The sequence below is a fragment of the Eulemur rufifrons genome, chromosome 7 (genome assembly GCF_041146395.1).
Source record: "Eulemur rufifrons isolate Redbay chromosome 7, OSU_ERuf_1, whole genome shotgun sequence".
NCBI classification, from domain to species: Eukaryota; Metazoa; Chordata; class Mammalia; order Primates; family Lemuridae; genus Eulemur; species Eulemur rufifrons.
In genome coordinates, this window is record NC_090989.1 from 195,446,562 (window position 1) to 195,466,062 (window position 19,501).

Consider the following 19,501-nt stretch of genomic DNA (forward strand, 5'->3'; position numbering starts at 1 on the left):
GGGTGTGGTGGCACATGCCCATAGTCCCAGCTACATGGGAGGCTGAAATGGAAGGATCACTTGAGCCCAGGAGTTCAAGGCTGCAGGGAGCTGTGATCACACCACTGCACTCCAACTTGGGTGACAGAGACCATCTCAAAATATATATATATATGCCAAAGTCATTATTTTTATAAACAGATAAGAATAGTAACTTTTCAGCTTTTATAGTACTAAGTTAAAATAGCAACATCTAAATGTTTGATGAGAAGTTTCTGGGGAAGATGGTGGAGCAAGGCACATTACTTCAATCATTGAAACACACCAACATTTTAAACAAAAAGAACCAAAAATAAAGTCCTTATATTAAAACTATGGAGTGACCATAGTCCAGTAATATGCACTTCAAAAAAAAAGTCTGCTAGGAACAGTAAAATTTGGATCAAACTGAAGCAAAATGCTGAGAAAGGACAGTCATCTCAAATCTGAAGCAGGTTACAAATTTCTGTTACAAAGACTGAAAAAGCTCTGAGGTGCCCTGTCAGGCATCCTGTGTTTGAAGAGCCAGTCGCTTGGGGTGACTGGCATGGAGCCCATTTCCACTCAACAGGGTTGTCCACAGGGAGAAGGGAACCACATGACCTTTTTATTGTGTAGGGTTAGGTTCCGACTCAGGAAAAGGGAGGCTTTGAGGCAAAGTTGAGACAGAAAAGATACCAGTATTTCATCAAATTCAGAACTTCACTAATTGTACCATATGTACTTAATTTTACATACCACGAAAAGAAAACAACTCTAATACGGTATCAGCTGTAAGATATATTTCAGTGTTAGAAATATTATAATATGGGTGAAGAAGGTACATCTTAAAATCTACGAAATAAGACAGTAATCATCTGATGTGTGGGCCTGATGCCATCTTTCCTTGTGGACATAAATCCTTAGTCCCAGAAGACAGAGATGTCCAAGGATAATAATGACTGTCTGATGTGAATATCTTCACACATCTTCCCAAAACAGCTGTCCTTCTGATGGCATGAAACCAAAACATCCATAACCAACACCCGCGGTACAGGCTGTAGAGTATACTTATCCTTCCCTACTTACTGCCTGGCAAAGAGGAGGGTGGGATAGGAGCCTCAAGGATGATCGAGCACAGATAAAATAAATCATCTCAATAGCAATACACAAAGCGAACAAAAGTGGAACATTTTCCATAGATTCAAGAGAAAAAGAAATGTGAATCAAAGATTTTACATGCACAAAGCAGACTCAAGTAACAAAATTATAGAAAAACAATTTGAAGTTAGAATTTGATATTTATTCATGAGCCCTTCCTGAGGAATCTACTAGGGGAAAGCATCTAATCAAGAAATGCAAAATAAACTCAGGATGTAAATAATAGTGGAGTTCAGTGCAAGGATATTATTTAGACTAATGGAAGAATAGGGGGGATTATGGACATTGTAAGAAGTTTTGAATATAAAGATAAAAACGCAAACCTTCCAAAATTCTTTTTTTAAAAAGCAAAATTAGACCATAATAGAGAAATATATATATTTATACAGAAAATACACAAAATAACGAGATCAGACATATTAATCATATAAGTAAATGTGTGTGCACTCAATTTCTACTCTTAAGAAAAAGTTTTCAAATTGGTTCACAAGCAAAATTCAAATTCTGCTATGCAAGAGACACACCTTAAACTCAATGACTCAGAAAAACTAAACATTAGAAACAAAAGAAAGCAGAGATAATTCTGATATCCGACAAGGTAGAGTTCTGGCCAATAGACATTAAGCATGTAATGCTAAAGGACACAATTCAAAATAATGATAGAATAGTTACAAGTATATTTGCATCAAGAAACACAGCCCACATTCACAAAGCATACTATAGGAGACTCAAGGGAAAATAGTAACACACTGGAGATTTGAGTTTTCAGTCCAAGAAAAGTCAAGTGGGCAAAAATTAAGTGGGCTTTAGATGACCTAAACAATATAAGATAGATTATATACCAATTCAAGCTTTTATAGTATATGTGCAATATATGTATGTATATCCACATATACATATGTACATATGTACACATAGGTGTATTTTTTATGTATGATGTATAGTATAGATAGGCTACATTTCATCAATATACACCCAGATACTAGAGAATATAACTTATTTTCAAACACATGGAATTTCACAGATATTGGTCATTCATTAGAAAGCATGAATTAGTTTCATAAATTACAAGATTTTCAAAGAAATGAAAATGTACACCCTATACTCAGGGAAAAAAAAAAAAAGCAGTTGAAAGAAGCTATCATCATTGTCACCAGATGTTTAATTTAGCAGACAAAGATTTTAAAGCAGCTATTACAAATATCTCAAAAGTATAGGAAACCCTATTAATAAAGTATGACAACAATGACTCAACAAATAATCTCAACAAAGACTAAAACTATTAAAAAGAGTCAAATGGAAATTCTGGAGTTGAAATGTGAAATAACTAAAAAATCCCTTATCAAAAGGGGTGCAGCAGAGGATCAGTGAGCTTGAAGATAGATCAATAGTAAATAACCAATTTGAAAAGGGATACTATAAAGATGGAAGAAAAATGAATAGAGCGTCAGAGACCTTTGGAGCAATTTATTTATAATGTATTGCATACCAACGTGTTTATAAAGCAAGAGGCAGGTAAGAAGAGACAAGAAAGGGAAAGGCCAAAAAATATTTTTGGAGAAGTAATGGCCAAAAATGTCTCCAATTTGAGCTTTAAAAAATCAATTTAAAAACCTCAGCAAACACAAAGAGTTTCACACCTCAACACATCCTAGTCAAAATGTTGAAAGATAAAGACAGAGAAAATCTTGAAAGCAGCAAGAGAAAAATGACTCATCAAGTGTAAGTGAGCAACAGCAGGGGGTGGGGGGAGGGGATGGGTGTATGCCTACATGATGAGTGCATTGCACACCGTTTGGGGAATGGTCACCCTTGAAGGTGCTGACTCGGGGAGTGGGGGATGTGAGGAGGGGATGGACATATACCTACATGATGGGTGCAACGCGCACTGTCTGGGGAACGGACACGCCTGGAGCTCTGACTTGGGGGACAGGCGGTACATGGGCAACGTATGTAACCTGAAATTCTGTATCCCCATAATAAGATGAAATAAAAAAAAAAAAGTGAGCAACAGCATGACTAATGACTGAGTTTTCATCAGAAATAATAGAGGCCAGAATGCAGTGGGCAGACACATTTGTGGTGCTGAAAGAAAACCTTGTCAACCCAGAATTCTATATCTGGCAAACTAATCATTTAAAAACAAAAATGAGAAAAGACATTTCTGGAAAAAGACTGAAAGAATTCATTGCAAGCAGACATTCCATATAAGAAATACTACTCAGGCATAGTGGCTGGCATGTGCCTGTAGTCCCAGCTACTCGGGAGGCTGAGGCAGGAGGATCGCTTGACTCCAGTTCAAGTCCAGGCTGGGCAACATAAGAGACCCTGTCTTGGGGGGTGGGGGAGAGCGTGCACACACACACACACACACACACACACACACAAAGAAAAGAAGAAAAAGAAATACTAAAGGAAGTTCATCAAGCTGAAGGAAAGTAGCACCAAACAAACAGTAAATCAAATCTGTACGAAGAATTGAAGGCTTCTAGAAATGGTAAATATGTGAGTAAATTTTTAAAAAATTATGTTCCTCATTTCTTCCCTATACTCTTTTAAAAGATATAAGATTATGTAAAGCAATAATTATAAAACTGCTCTTTTGGGGTTTATAACATATAAAGATATAACATGTATGTCAATAATAGCTCAAAGTGGGGAACAAAAAGAGAAAAGTTTTATATTTTACCAGAATTAAGTTGCTATTACTCTAAAGTAGATTATGATAAATTAAAATGTAAATTCTAATCACTAGAGCAGATAATTAACAGAGTAAAATAGTAAATTTTATAATATTTAACACAAAAGAAAACAGTAAAAAGGACAGAGGTACAAAAAAAGATATGAAACAAAGAGAAATCAAATAGCAAAAACCCAACCCATATCAATAATCCCATTAAAATGTGAATGCATTGAACACCAATCAAAAGGCTGAGGTTGATGGACTGAATAAAAAAAAAAAAAGACCCAACTATGATGCCTATAAGAGACACACTTGAGATTCAAAGACACAAATAGGTAGAAAGTAAAGAAATAAAAAATGATATATCATGCAAACAGTAACTTTAGGAAAGCTAGAGTGGCCTGTCTTAATAATAGAAAGATAATGTACTTTAAGATAAGAAATATTACTGTAGACAAACTTAGGTGTATATGTGCCTTAAAAACAGAGTCCTAAAATATTAATAGATGAAGCAAAACTGATGTAATTGAAAGGAGAAATAGACAATTTAATAATAACAGTTGGAAATTTGAGTACTCTAAGTGTTGACAGAACAGCCAGAAAGAAAAGTAGTAAAGGGGACAGAGATCTGAACAGCACTATCCACTAACTGGAACCAACTTGCATCTGCAGAACCTTCACCCAGGGATCCCAGGACACACAGTCTTCTCAAGTACACATGAAACATTGTCCAGGACAGACCACCAGCTGGGCCATAAAGCAAGTCTCAATAAATTTAAAAAGATTGAAATCATAAAAAGTATATTCTCTGGCCACAACATGATTAAATCAGAGATCCACACTAGAAAGGAAACTGGAAAACTCCCAAATATCTGGTAATTAACCAGCACATTCCTAAACAATCCATGGATCAAAGAAGTACACAAAGGAAGTTTTTAAAATGTTATGTACTGACCGAATTAAATGCAATGTATCAAAAAAAATTAGGCCTCACTCGTTTATTATAAAGGAGAGACATGGAAATCATTTACATGGTGAGAGATTTCAGAACTCCAGTGGGTGAGCTGCATGTTGGTGCCATTTCAACAGCGATTTATTTCAGTCTACACACTAACCAAGAATGTCACCATCTCTAAATAAGAAATAATCCTTGTCATCTAGAACTACTTTGGTTTCTCCATATTCTGGGAGAAGAACTCCTATCTCCAACTTTCACACTAACTGATTGACTCTCTCCACCCTTTAGACCCCAATCCAACATCTATGACTGTTCCTTGTGATACTGTCCCTTGAGATTTTTCTGGAAGCATAATGCTTCCTTTGGCTACAGTTCAGCTGCACTCCTTTCAACCAATACTCAAAGGGCCAGAGAAACGTTCTAAATGCTTGTCCTGCCATGACCCCCACCACAGCTCCTACTCTGCCCTCCAGCTGCTGCCGAGCCAACAAATCAAAATTTATGTGAGGCAACCACAGCAGTGGTTAAGGGGAAATATATCCAGGCTTTAAATGTGTGCATAGGAAGAGACGAAAGATTTCCAACCAGTAACCTAAGCTTCCACCTTAAGAAACCAGAAAAAGAAGAGCAAGTAAACTCAAAGCAGGCAGAAGGAAAGAGATAAAGATTAGAGAGGAAGTCAGAAAAATAATAGAAAATTAATGAAACCAAAAGCTTTTCCTTAAAAAGATCAACAAAATTGTCAAAACCTTAACTGGACTGGCCAAGAAGATAACAGAGAAGACACAGATACCAAAATCAGGACCTAAAGAGGTAGCATCACTACCAATCTTACAGAAATTAGACAACTTAAGTGACATGAACATATTCCAAGAAAGACACAAATTATCAAAACAAACTCTAGAATAAATAGAAAATCTGAATAGATATAGAACAAATAAAGAAATTGAATTAATAATTTAAAATCTCTGGACAAAAATGTCCAGATACAGGTGGCTTCACTAGTGAATTCTATGAAACATTTCAAGAAAAAATATCAATCATTCACAAATTTCTTTTTAAAAAAAAATAGAGGAGGTGGAACATCTCCCAGTTCATTCTATGAGGTTATTAATGCCCTGATTCCAAAACCAGACAAATTATATACAAGAAAACTACATACCAATATTTCCTCATGAACACGGACACAAATATCCTTAATTTCTATTCAAAATTGAGTTGGAGCGTCTGGCCTATACAATAAGGGGGAAAAAAAAATAGAAGCAGCCAGATTGGAAAGGAAGAAGTAAAAAAAAAAAAAAATACTCCTTTTTGCAGATGATATTACATTATATGTAGAAAATCCTAAAGACTGCACTATAAAACAAGAATTAATAAATGTGCTTACTAAGATGGGAAGATACAAGAGCAACATACATAAATGAGTTTGTTTCTATATATATTAGCAACAAAAATCTGATAATTAAATTTCTAAATAATTCTATTTATAATAATATCAAAAAGAATAAAATAAGAATTAAATTTAACAAAAATATATAAGACTTATACACTGAAAACTACATTGCTGTAAAAATTAAAGATTTAAATAAATGGAGGGCCATTCCATGGACTAGAAGATACCCCAAACTGATTTATGGAGTCAATATAGTCCCTATCAAAATTCTGGCAGGTTTTTACATGGAAATTGATAAGCTTGTCCTAAAATTTATATAAAAATTCAATAGCCCTACAGTAGCCAAAACAATTTTTAAAAAGAAGAACAAAGTTGGAGGATTTACATCACCAAATTTGAAAACTTAGTATAATATGGCAGTTGATATGACAGTGTGTTACTGATACAAGGATACATCAATGGAACAGAATTGAGAGTCCAGAAATAAATAAACCCTTATATTTATGGTCAATTAATTGTCAACAAAGTGCCAAGACAATTCATGGGGAAAAGGTAATCTTTTCAACTAAGATTGCCGGGAGAATTGGATACGGTCATAGGTTAAATAATGGCCACCCAGAGAATCAAGTCTTAATCTACGGAACTTGCAAATGGAACCTTAGCTGGAAAAAGGGATCTGTGCAGACATGATTAGGTTAAGGATTCTGTGATGAGCCTACCCTGAATGACACTGGTAGGCCCTAAGTACCGTCACAAGTAACCTTAGAGGTAGAGGTAGAAGGAGATGACACACAGACACATAGGGGACTGCACAGAGAAGGCAAAGTGAAGACAGAGGCAGAGAGTGGAGTGACACAGTGACAAGCCAAGGAAGGCCAGCAGCCACCAGGAGCTGGAGGAGGCAAGAAATCCACGCTCCCCAGAGCCTTTGGGGGGAGTCTAGCCTTTCTGACACTTCGATGTCAGACTCTGGCCTCCAGAACAGTGGGAAAATAAAGTTCTGTTGTTAATCCACCAGTTTGTGCTAATTTGTTACAGAAGCCATAGGAAATTAATACAAAATCTATTTGCCAAAAAAACAAAGACCCTACTTCACACTATATATAAAAATTAACTCAAAATTGACTGTAGGCCTCAATGTAAGAGCTAAAACAATAAAACTTCTAGCAGAAAACATAGGATGAGATCCTTTAAATCTTGAGTTAGGCAAGAAGTTCTTATATAGAGCTCCAAAAGCATGAGACATAAATGAACAAAATTGATAAATTGGATTTCATTAAAATCTAAAACTTTTGCTCTTCAAAAGGCACCATGAAGGAAAGGAAAACAAACCACAGACTATAGGAAAATATTTGCAAATTATATAGCTAATAAAAGATGTGTATCCAGATATATAGATAACACAACTCAATAATAAGAATTTAAAAACCCAATTTACAAATGAGTGGGAAAGACTTGGCATGTCCGGGAGAGCCAGACACACGGTAATAAGCACCGAAAGAGTAATTCAACATCATCAATCATCAGGAAGTCCACATTAAAACTGTGATGAGGCGTCACCACACGCCTGCTGGAACAGCTATCCTCAAAAATATAGAGGCCAGGCACGGTGGCTCACACCGGGAACCCTAGCATTCCGAGAGGCCGAGGTGGGAGGACTGCTTAAGCTCAGGAGTTTGAGGTTGCTATGAGCTGTGCTGATGCCCTGGCACTCTAGCCGGGCTCTATCTCAAAAAAAAAAATAATAATAATAATACCAAGTATCATCAAGATATGAAAAAAGTGGAAACCTCATACATAACTGGTGGAAATGCAAAATGATATGATCACTTTGGGAAACAATTTGGCAGTTTCTTTAAGAAGTTAACACAAATTTACCACATAAGCTGTAGTTTGAATGTTTGTATCCTCCTGAAATTCATATGTTGAAACCTCCTCCCCATCATGATAGCATTAAGAGGTGGGGGCCTTTGGGAGATGATTAGGTTACAGGGGTGGAGCCCTCAGGAATGGGATTAGTGCCCTGGTAAAAGAGGCCCAGGGGAGCTTCCTGGCCTCTTCTACCACATGAGGACAGAAAGAGAAGGTGCCATCTATGAGAAAACAGGCTCTCACCAGATACCAAATATGCTGGCATCTTGATCTTGGACTTCCCAGCCTCCAGAACTGTGAGAAATAAATATCTCACTGTTCATACACCACCCAGTCTGTGGTATTTTGTTATAGCAGCCCAAGTGGCCTAAGACAATTTAGCCCAGTAATTCCACTCCCAAGAGAAATAAAAACATATGTTCATGCAAAAACTTGTACACAAATGCTCATAGCAGCATTATTTGTAATGGTCCCAAACTAGAATCAATCCAAATGCCTACCAACTTGTGAATGAATAAACAAATGTGATATAGCCATACAATGGAATACAATTCAGCAATAAAAAGAAATAAAATAGCTGCAAAATGGTACAACATGGATGAATCTCAAAAACATTCTAACTGAAGAAACCAGATGGAACAGACCACATGGGATATGATTCCATATATATGAAATGTCCAGAAAAAGCAAATTGAAAGAGATGGAAGACAGATTAGTGTTTGTCTGTGGCTGGTGGTGAGAATGGGACTGATTGAAAACCAGCACGAGGGATCTTTGTGGGGTGACAGAGATGTTCTAAAACTGGACTGTGGTGATGCTTGCACAACCCTGTGACTATACTGAAAAAACACTGACTCAAGTACAAGTATGAGCCTTAGACAATGAACATAGGTATTAATGAATTGCCTTTCTTTCAGTCATTATAGCAAATACCTTCTTATCTGGGTTGTTCATGATAAACATTTAGAAAGAAGTCTATGATATAGGACAGAGTGGCATTCACCAGGGGGCTGTGCACCAGAACTGAGACAAGAGGCAGCACAAGGCACATTTTAAAACAGAAAACTCTAGAGACCAAAGTCTGTTCCGTAGCCGGTTACTCAACAGCCCTGAGTCTGTGGACAAGACCCTGCTCCTCACTGGACAAGTCTTCACCTGTGAAATACAGTCCCTTGGGCTGGAAGACTGTATTGTTCAGAACTATCTTGAATCCTCCTCTTTGCACAGTGTTTTCCCCAGACCACACAGTGGGAAGCTCTTTGATCCCCAGACAGACCTAAGCAGCTGAGAAATAGCTATGCATACCTTTCTCTAGGAAAGTGCCAAGGCCCTTTTATTCTTGCTCACTCCAACCTATGTTCTATTTTGATGAAAGTGCAGGAGCCAGAAAGCTTCAAACTTTGGGTTCAATGCCTGGAACTCTTGCTCATATTCCTCAAAGTGTCTCTGTCCCCCAAAACCCAATACCATCTCTCCCCAGATTAACAGCTTTGAAGCAATTTCTTGGCAGCTGCCTTCTTTCTGCACATTCCCTCGAGCTGCAGCCCCCAACTCCCGGGCTGTAGGAGTGGCCTGTCAGGAACTGTTAGGGCTGCACAGCAGGAGGTGAGTGGTGGGCAAGTGGGCAAAGCTTCATCTGTATTTACAGCTGCTCCCCATCACTGGCATCACTGCCTGAGCTTCGCCTCCTGTCAGATTAGTGGCATTAGATTCTCACAGGAGCGCGGACCCTATTGTAAACTGTGCATGAGAGGGATCTAGGCTGTGTGATCCTTATGAGAATCTAATGCCTGATGGTCTGAGGTGGAGCTGGGGTGCTGATGCCAGCGCTGGGGAGCGGCTGCAAATGCAGGTTTAAATCAATTTCTTGCAGACTCATATCAAAACCCTATCAGTGAGTGGCAAGTGACAATGTAATAATAATAGAGATAACGTGCACAATATATGTAATGCTCTTGGATCATCCTGAAACCATCCCACCCCACTTCCCCTAGTAAAAATGTCTTCCATGAAACCAGTCCCAGGTGCCAAAAATGTTCTGGACCGCTTCAGAGGACCTGTTAGCTCCTTCCAGTAGCTGTTTGTTTATTTCTGCAGATGCTATGGTACCTAAGGAGGCTCCGGAGTGCAGGCTTGGAGCCAGATCACCCAGGCTCAGACCCCAGCGTCAACTCCCACCATCTGTCTGAACTTGCACAGTTGCTCAAATTTTCTGTGCCTTGGCCGGGCGCGGTGGCTCACGCCTGTAATCCTAGCACTCTGGGAGGCCGAGGCGGGTGGATTGCTCAAGGTCAGGAGTTCGAGACCAGCCTGAGCGAGACCCCGTCTCTACTAAAAATAGAAAGACATTATATGGACAACTAAAAATCTATATAGAAAAAATTAGCCGGGCATAGTGGCGCATGCCTGTAGTCCCAGCTACTCGGGAGGCTGAGGCAGTAGGATCGCTTAAGCCGAGGAGTCTGAGGTTGCTGTGAGCTAAGCTGACGCCACGGCACTCACTCTAGCCTGGGCAACAAAGTGAGACTCTGTCTCAACAAAAAAAAAAAAAAAAAAAAAAAAAAAAAATTTTCTGTGCCTCACTTTCCTCATCTGCTAAGAGAGAATAATAGTGCACAAGCCTACAGGGCTGCTGTGAGAATTAGGAGACGCAATACATGCAAATACTTAAAATTGCACCCGACAGGTAGTAAGAACTAAAAACATGCTAATTAGTATTATTAATGATAACATGACTAAGACTGATTGGTAAAAAGACCTCCATATATCTCTTACTTCCTACTTGACCCAGTAGGAAGTCCCTCTCGTAGGAACTTTACCATGAAATTCAAGTCCATGATTCTTTCTGCAGCTGCTTAACAAAAACCACTGCAAATACTGAAGACTTCCGAGAAAAGGAATATTTCGGTCCCGTTGCATTCACGTGCACGGCCTAGTAGTCAGCTTACTGGATGTTCCGCTGAGAAATCCAGATATCCCAGCAGTAGGTTTCCCATCCATCCCCCACCTCCCGCAGGGCGCGGTCCCCCAGCTGCCAGGGCGCTGGGCGCTGAGAGTTGGGCTGGAGGAGAGCCCGTCCTGGCGCCCGCAGGGGCGAAGCGGGTGGGGTGCACTGGCGGGCTTTCCGCGCCTCTTCCAGGTCATCAAGATGCCTATTTGCGGCTTAGCCTTTTCTCAGCCCACAGGCCCCCCACACAGACCGCCTGGGGCCCCGCCGGCGGGAAGCCCCTGCCCCGTGCCCTGCGTCCTCCGCGTGGATCCCTATCCAGAGTCCCGAGAAGGTCTCTGAGAGGGCGCTGACTTGGAACAGGACTGAGCAGATAAATATGCTTCTCAGCCTCCCGTTTTCACAGCCTCAAGATCTTTGGGGCTGTCACATCGACATTCTCAAAATTTCTGATTTCTTTTGTTCGCTTTGCCCGGGTGCAGACCTCCTGCAGTCCCTACCTGGAGCCCAGCAAGACGGGGTGGTAACCTTGGATTTTCCATTGTGGGCTCTCCCAGCTCAGGGTGTGATTCATCTAATTCTCTACTTAACATGGATCTGCAAGGTCCGTCCTTGTAGTCCCTAGAGACTAGCGGGCTTGCTTTTCCATTGTTTACATTTTGTAAATTACACAAGTGATATGCATTCACATTAAACATCCAAGCAGTAAGGAAGCATGAAGAATAAAACTTGAAAATCCTATTTTCACCAATTCCACTCCCCTCCCCAGAGGTAATTAACAGTTTGTTGGCTATCTTCCAAGAACAGTTTCTAGACATTTACATACATACCTATATTCAAACGGTTTTTTAAAAAACATCAGCGGAGCAACTTCCTTTCAAAGACTTTATGTAGGATTATTTCCACACCAGTACTTCATTCCTTTTAACTCTTGCAGAGTATTCTGCAGTTCAGATGTAGTACAATTTATTTGACCACCTTTCTTTTTGTACACATTTTTTCTTTTTTTCTATTACAAATAATGCTGAAATGAACATGTAACTTTATGTACATCTGCAATAATTTTTGTGATGTGAATTCCTAGAATTGGAATTGCCATGTCAAAGGGTTTGCAAAGCCTTTGATAGATACCAACAAATATTTTATCTTGTATCCTAAATATTTTTTCCTCTCTGTTATTGAGTTTGTTGTCTCTCTCTCAACTGTTTCAAATTTTTGTCTGGTCAAATCTGCCAGTGTTTTACATTGTGGGTGGGAGTTTTGCCTTGCTCATAAAATTATCTCTACCCAAGAATTATAAGGAAGCCATCCTTTCCCCCAGCAATTCCAAATGTTCCCATCTGTTCACAGCTGCGTGGTGAGCTGCTTGTCTATCTCTTGGCCAATATCAAAACTTTTCTGCTACTGTAGATTTCTAATATGTTTTTGTATTTGGTAAGACAAGTCTCTTGTCCTCTTTTCAAAAGACTCAGCCCTTCTTACATTCACTCTTTTTCTTTCCCAGGAGAATTCTAGAATATACTTATCATGTTTTAAAATCAGCCTGGCTGTGTGTGCACCCACCCCTCCTGCACACATATCTATCCATAGATGTTAATTCTGTCAGTTACAAACTGCCTGGTGAGATCAAAATGCTCCAGCCAGTTATGTTGATGGAAGTCCCTTTCAACCTGCTAAGCCAGAAAGTCCTTACAAACAGACTGAACTTTATTCATCTTTTGCCCCCTCCGCCTAGTGTGTCACCTGTCCCTAAAGGTGCTTGGTAAGCATTTAATAAATGGATGTCTAGGACAAGAGCAAAGAGCTCCTGGTGTAGACCCATAAGCCTTGGGCTCTTCCTTATAGCAGCTGTGTGACCTTGAGCAATTGGCTCTACCTCTATGGCAACTGGATTTCTCATGAATGATGCAGGAACAGTTGTACAGGTGCTGCCTGCTGCACAGGGTGATTCTTGCACCAAAAGGATGCAATGAGTGTGATGGGCTGGCAGAGTTTTAGGGAAATGCACTACAGTGAAGCTCCGTGTCTGATGAAATGAAAAGGAAGGGTGGAAATACAGGTAAAAGCCAGCAAACAAGTGAAAACTATCTTCTTCAGCTGTCTGTCATGCACCTCTGACCACCCGTGAAAGGCTTGTGTGGATGCAAGAGGCATCTGATCCATAGGATCTCTGGAAGTCTCAGGAAGAAGGCTGAGAGCCAAGGGAGTAGAACACCTCCCCAGATGATGGATGAACCTCTGCTTAGAACATCTCACAGAATCTCCAGAGTGCAGAGCCCAGACCCAGGACAGCCTTCCCTCCTGCTCCCCTAGTACCTTCTGGCCCCGAAGAAGACAGTGGTCCTAGATTGGAGGCTTACAATGTACCAGATGCTGTTCTAAGCACTTTTACATGTTAACTGATTCAGTTTTCCCAAAAATTCACATTTATGCTTGAGGACACTGAGGCACAGAGAGAGGTGGGGTGACTCGCTATGTTCACCCAGCCAGCAAGAAGTAAACTCTGAAGGGAGCCCAGGCCCCAGGCAGTCTGGCTCCCGCCGGCTCGGTCACTCGCTTTCTTACACTAGACACACATGCAGCAGCCCCCGCTGCGCGCTGCGTGTGTGTGTGTGTGTGTGTGTGTGTGTGTGTTTGTGTTAGGTGCAGACACCCACAGCGAGGTGTCTGGAGTGATGTCCAGCTAATGTTAACGGTAGCTATTTCCAGATGCTGGAAAGTTGAGAAATACTAGCTTCTTTATAATTTTCTGGTGTCATTTGAGAATTCAATGATATACTTCTTTTATTTTTTTTTTTAAAAATGAAATCCATATTAGAAAAGGAAAATGCTTTGGATACTATAAAGTACTTAATAAATTAAAGATTTATTGATTTATATTTTATGCACTCTTCTTCAGTTTTTATATTTCATATCTATTTCATTCTCAATTTAATTTTTTCTGTTTAATATATTTTTGTAACTTGCTAAAAATGTTTTATAGAGTAAAATGGAATATATTTAATTGTAATATAAGATTTATTTTATTATATGTGTGTTTTATTTGTTAAATAAACACTTATTCTTACCTATTTGACTCCTTCTATTTTGTAAATAGTATGTTACCATTGTTTTGGGAATTATATTTAAATTTTTGTGCAACTTATTAAGTGTAAGTATTATTGTCTGGGTGACTTTTAAGTGAGATACTCCCTTTAACTTTTTGAAAGATACAGATGAGGCTATTTGACACTATTCGTTATTCTTTTAAAATAAGAAGAAAAAAACAGCAAAGTAATATATGCACGTGGTTAAAAAATCCAACGGAACTGAAGGATTCCCACCTCAAGCGTTCCCACCTTCAGCCACTCTCTCAAGAGGCAGCCACTTAAACCATGTTCTCTTTATTGCTTCCCAAGAACCAAACATTTGTATAAGTAATATTACAGCCCTCTGTTCTGATTTATCAACCTTCAGCAGTAACTAGGATCTCTTGTTTTGTATATCTTTTCCTCATTTTTCTGTTCAAATTACTGCCTTTTATTTCATTCTTATAAGAGTTCCTGGTTTATGCTAGGTAGTAACCCATTGTAGGTTTTATGCAGTTGCACCATCAGATGTTTGTTATGTATTAATTACCTGTCTTATTGAACAGAAGCCTGGATTTTAATGTGGTGTGAAACACCAATTTTCTTCCTTGCAGTTTGTGCTTTTGTAGTTTTAAGGATTTCCTCAGCTCTTAGTTCTCCATTGGTTTATCTTTCACATTTAGCACTTTAATCCATCTAGAATCTACCCCTGTATGTGGTATTAGGAAGGAATCCAGTTTTTGAAAATTCTTCTTCATATAGTGAGACCATTTTCCCAAATCATTGACCAAATGATCTATTGTTTACTCATTATTGATTTTTATACCTTTATCTTATATTAAGGCTCATACAAACATGGGTGAGTCTCTAAATTGTCATGTTCTCTTAGTCTTTTCAACTGTTCTTGTGCCAATTTCACTAAGTCATTATTAAAATATGGCTTTTTAGCATGACTTAATATCTTGCAGGACAGACCCATATTTGTTTTCTCTAAAATTGAATAGAAATTGATAGATTTCTATTCCTTTCTATATATATTTAAATGAGCTTAGTTTAGTTCCTCGAAAAAAATCCAGTGGGAATTTTAAGTGAGATTGTACTTCATTTATAGATTAATTAATCAAGATTCAACATCTTATAGTAAGTTGTCCTCTCTGAGAGTGTGGGATGTCTTTGTGTTTATTCAAGTGATCTCTCTACCTACTAGGGCTTTAAAGTTTTCCCACAGAAGGATTTTGTATTCTGGGATAATTTCTAGATATTTTTTACTTTTAGCTATTGTGATTTGTACCTTACTTTTCATTATATTTACCATTCAATTATTGGTGGTGTAGATAAAGGCCATTGATTTTTGTAAGTTGATCTCAGAAATTTGCTGAACTCATGGAAGTGTTTTACCTCTTTGAGTGAAGTATAAAAACCTTACTTCCATTTAGATCTCTTTGCCTTTCCAACTTTTTAAATATAATTGTCTTAAGTGTTTCCTCTATATACACTAAGCATCACATCAAATATCATTATAATTTTGACTTCAAACACAAAGTATGGTTAAAGAAATTCAAGAGGTGAAGAGTGGTCTACTATGTTTACTTCTATATTTACCCATTTCATTTTTTTTTTTCCTTTCTGAAGGTCTGATCATTTATCTACTGTCATTTTTCTGTCTTAGTCTGCTACTACTGCCATAACAAAATACCATAGGCTGGATATCTCAAAAAACAGAAGTGTATTTCTCACAGTTCTAGAGGCTGGAAGTTGAAGTTGTTGGCAGGGTTGGTTTCCCCTGAGGCCTCTCCCGTTGGCTTGCAGTGTCCTCACATGGCCGTCCCACTGTGTGTGTAGCCCTGGTGTCCCTTCCCCTTCTTATAGGGATACCAATTCTACTGAATTAGGGGCCCACACTTAATTACCTCTTTAAGGGTCTGTCTACAAGTACAGTCCCATTGAGGGTTAGGGCTTCAACATATGAATCTGGTGGTGCGGGGACATGATTCAATATATAATATTTTCTTTATGTTTGAGGATCTTCCTTTAGCCAATTTTTAGGATAGGTCTACTATCAACAAATTCTTAATTTTTCTTCATCTGAGAATGTCTGGTTTCCTCTTCATTTTTGAAGGATAGTCTTGCAGGATATAGTATTCATGATTGACAGTTTAGTGTTTTCTTTCTTTTTTTTTTTTTTAATCACTTGAAAAAATGTTATGCCATTAACTTCTGGCCTTTATGGTTTCAGATGAGAAATCTACTCTCATTCAAGTTTGTCTTACTCTATAGGTAATGTGTCATTTATCTCCGGCTGTGTTTAAAATTTTTTTGTGTTTAGTTTTTTAGAAGTTTAATTATGATGTATCTTTGAGTGGATTTCTTTGGGTTTATCCTGTTGGGTTTCACTGAGCTTCTTGATTCTGTAGTTTTATGACTCTTGACAAATGTGGGAAGTTGTCAGCCATTGTTTTTTTTTGTTTTTTTGTTTTTTTTAGTACTTTTTTGTCCCAGGCCCATACTTTTCTCTTTTACTTCTGGAACTCCGATGATATGAGTGTTAGATATTTTAGATTTTTTGTTGGTTATCTATCTCACAGATCCTTGAAGCTTTGTTCATTTTTTTTCAGGCTATTTTTCTCTGTTTTTTAGATAGAATTAATTCTATCAATCTGTCTTCAAATTTCCCCGTCATTTCCACTCTAGTATGGAGTCTATCAGATTAGTTTTTAATTTCAATTGTATTTTTTCAGTTCTAAAATTTCCATGTTTCTTTTTTATAACTTCTATTTCTTTGCTAAGATTTTCTATGTTTTTATTTATTTCAAGAGAACAATAATTTCTTGTTGAAGCATTCTTATTACAACTGTTTCAAAGTCCTTGTCAAATAATTTCAACATCATATTCATTTCAGTATTGGCATCAGTTGATTTTTTCTCATTAAAAGTATGGTTTTCCTGGTTCTTGGTGTAACAAGTAAATTTTTATTGTACCACGGGCACTTTGGTTTTCTGTCAGGAGACCTTTGATGCTGCTTAAATCATGTATTTTAGCAGACAGTTACCCTTTTTAAATTTAGTCTAGGTTCCAGCCTACTTTTGTGAGCTGTAGTTCCAATAACCAAGACAGTTGCTGTGGTCTGAATGTGTCCCCCAAAAAGCATGTATTGGAAACTTAATCCTCCGTGCAATAGTGTTGGGAAGTGAGATCTAATAAGAGGCATTGAGGTCATGAGGGCTCCACCCTCATGAATGGGTTAATGCCAATTATAAGAGGGCTTGAGTCTGCAAGTTATCTCTTGCTTTCTCACACACACTCTCTTGCCCTTTTGCCTTCTGCCATGGGATGGCACAGCAAGGAAGCCCTCACCAGATGTCCCCCCCCCCCATTCTTGGACTTCTCAGCCTCCATAATTGTGAGCTAAATAATTTTTTTTCTTTGTAAATTACCCCATCTCAGCTATTCTGTTAAAGCAGCAGAAAATAGACTAAAACAACAGTTTAGTTTTCAGAGCCCTTGCAATTCTATTCTGGTTTACCTAGTTCTTCTGACATTTCTGGGACCCTCACTCAATCCCTGCTGGTTCTGCATAAAGCAGTGGAAGTTGCTTCCCTGGGCAGCCTGTTGCTGCAAGGCCACCTTCAGCCGTGGGAGGCAGAGAGGAACTGGAGTCACTGGGCCTGTATCTTGTGCAACTGGACTCAGGGCAGGGAGAAGCTAGGCTTTGCAAGATATGGAGAAAGGATTGGGTCAGCCCAGCAGGATTTTGAAGGAAAACTAGGCCACCTGCTTGTGCTCAGTTGTGAAGCGGGGCATTAGAGCTCCTCATTTGGGCTTCCTCTTTCCCAGTTCTTTAGGCAGGCTTTTCTTGTCTGTCTGTCTGTCTGTGTCTGTGGAGGTTTCAGACCTCTCTAGCACCCAGTCTGAAGTCATATGAAAGATAAAAGGAAAAACCATTTCTGAAGTCCTAAGGCCTCTAACCTGTCTACTTTCTTCTTTCAAGCACTCAGAATTCTTTTATCATTGTCTATTGAATCATATCCAGGATATTTAGGTTTTTTTTCAGAAACATAGAGGAGGGAAAAGTGAGTTTATTCTTTCTTGTTCTAGGACTGGAAGTGCCATTTAAGCTTTTACAAATGAAAATGGAAATGGACCATGTAAATTCCATGGTGGCAGAAGTCCCCGCTGGGCCTTGGTACATAGTGGAAACTCTATACTTATTTGTCAAATGAATTAATTAACAGAGTTTTCATACTTCAATTTCAGTATACTTAAGGCATCTGTAAGACAGAGCCCTATTTTTTCTGAATTCTTGGACAAGTATTTCTCAGGGTTAAAAGCTGCATCTTGTGAGAAAAAATCATGTTGGACTGGTAATCTACAAGTAAGAGGTTGCCATTTCCCAAAAGCTGAGGACACTACTACCTACTTATACCACCCATCTGTCCACCCATCCATCCACCCATCCATTCACCCATCCATTCATCCATCCATATGTCTACCCATCTGTCTATCTGAATATATCTATTCATCTATCTAATCACTTTGAAGATAATTCTTTTCTCTTCCCCCAAAAGAAGAAAACTTGCTATTTGTATTCAGACATACTTAGCATAAGTTAGGGCTGGAAAACACCCCTTTAGCTGGAATCTTTCTTCAGGACATATGGAAATGACAAAATTTTTTAAATTTCACTCTTAATAGTGCTGGTTAACATGACAGAATATCAGCATTTTTTAAAGATTTAAATGTTGAGATTTTCACTAAGTCTCCTTCAGCTCACACTCCCTTTTCTGTAAATATTGTGGTGACTCTCAGAGGTGGCTTTTTAAATGAAAACATCTTAATTAAGCAGTAAATAACTCTACAGTGAGAGACCAACTTCACGGGGGTGTGTTTCATAAAGGATCACATCCACTAGGTTTTGTTTTCTTAAGTTTGAATTTTATTCCCCAGCAGATACCCTACTTTTTGCATTCAAGAGATGAAATACATAAGGAATTCATTAAGGAATCAGGCTTTGATGGGACAGCTTTGATTTGCCACTTTTGAAATACGATCCAGGTCATGGCAGTGAGTGGTGTAGATCTCTTTTTTGGCAACAGCAGCTGGACTTGATTATTTTAAATCAGGTTGTGGGGTGCAGCATCCACTCTTGTACGAAACTGCTACTGCAGGCAGACCTTGCATTCTGAGATGATCTGGGAAATTAATTTGGGTTCTAAATATTAAGAAATAATAGTATATGAATTCTTGACCTTGTTTCAGTACCTCATTTTTATAAATTTTTAGAATGTTAACATTTATGTTGTTTCTGTAATTATGGCCTTCCCACCACAAATAAACATTTTGTTAGTACTTAATTTCATCCCTCAGAATCATAAATGACGCTAGATAGATTATTCATGAATAGTTAGTAAATGAATGGAAAATT